This window comes from Urocitellus parryii, chromosome 4 (genome assembly GCF_045843805.1).
Source record: "Urocitellus parryii isolate mUroPar1 chromosome 4, mUroPar1.hap1, whole genome shotgun sequence".
Taxonomy (NCBI): domain Eukaryota; kingdom Metazoa; phylum Chordata; class Mammalia; order Rodentia; family Sciuridae; genus Urocitellus; species Urocitellus parryii.
Window position 1 is genome coordinate 8,536,946 of NC_135534.1, and position 1,475 is coordinate 8,538,420.

The window sequence follows — 1,475 nt, forward strand, 5'->3', positions numbered from 1 at the left end:
GCAGTTTATCTAAAGGAGGCTCGGAGTTCCAGGGAGGGCTCGGAGGCGCTCCCCGGCCCAGCGGCCGCGCAGCAGAAGCCCCAGGAACCTATGGGGACTGCGAGGGCACACGGCCTGCGCCCCTGCAGAACCTGCGCTTGATCTGGCCCCTGCGGAACCTGCGCTTGATCTGGTCCCACGCGAAACAGGCCCCTTAGGGGCGACTCCGTCAGGGGTTGGAGGAACTCAGATGCGGGGTGCGAAACCTCCCTCCTTTGGACGGTAGGTGGTGTGGGGTGCGGCCGCGTCTCTTTTGCCTGGGAGGGGACCCTAGACTGAGATGGCAGGTCCTTGGACTCTGACGGGCGTCCCCATCCCGTTGGTATCTGTCCTACTGATGCATCTGAAAGCACCTGCTGCATCCTGCTTGTCGGGCCCGTTAGCCCCTTTTTTGTCACTGTCACAGAATACGCAGACCAGGAAATTCAAAAAGAGCGGAAATGTACCTCCTCGCAGCTCCAGAGCCTGGGAAGTCCAGGAGCCGATGCTGACACCGAGGAGGGCACTCCTGCCCGGTCATCCACGACAGGTCAGAGGGAGAGCGAGAGGGGACGCACCGCTTCCCCCGTGACCAGGTCACGCCTCCCAAGAGGCAAATAATCTTCAGCTCGAGTTAGGACAGACCTTCAACCAAGGCAGGGTCCACGTGTGGAAGGACACCCCGGTAGGACCCGGGGCTATTCTCAGTTTAGACATCAAGGCCTCTGCCACCACCACAGGGACAGAAAGCAGGACAGTTGGTGGCCCAGGGGCAAGTCTGTGACGGGGCCCGGTCAGGGCGAGGGGCAGGTGGCGGGCGGGCACCCTGGCTCCTGAGCCGACTGGACACCTGGAGCCCCAACTGTAGCTGCAGCCACCACTGGACAGCGGTCACAGCAACCAGAGAGAACAACAGGGCTTTTATGTGAAACTCCTAACTGGCCAGCGCCGTGGAGCCTCCTCTAGCCCCAGCCGCCCGGAGGCTGAGGCAGGGGGATGGCTTCAGCACAAGGGTTCAAGGCCCATCTCAAGAAACCGAGGGGCTGCTGGGAGAGCCCAAGTTCTAATCTCCTTGTTCTAATCATCTGGGGCCTGGGCTCAGACGTGGACGCTCGGCCCTGCCCCACGCCGGCCCTGAGTCAAGTCGTCAAGGCATCGAGGGGCATCTTCCCAGTGGAGTTGAAGTCCGGGGGCTGGGATTCTCAGTCCCCGGTGAAGCTGAGACGCGTCCTGGCTTGACCCTGGAGCGCGCTGAGCAGCGGGGTATCTGTGAGGGCCTCAGCGGGGGAGGAGTCAGGGGGGACATGAGCACACCAGCCTGACACCCTGCCGCAGGGGCAGAGCCGCGGAAATGACAGATGACGCAAGTCCCCCCAGGAAAGCCCAGACCCGGTGGAGAGAGACAGAGTGGCCCGGGCCTCTGGGGACACGGGCGTGGGGAGCGTGCACAGCTGCGT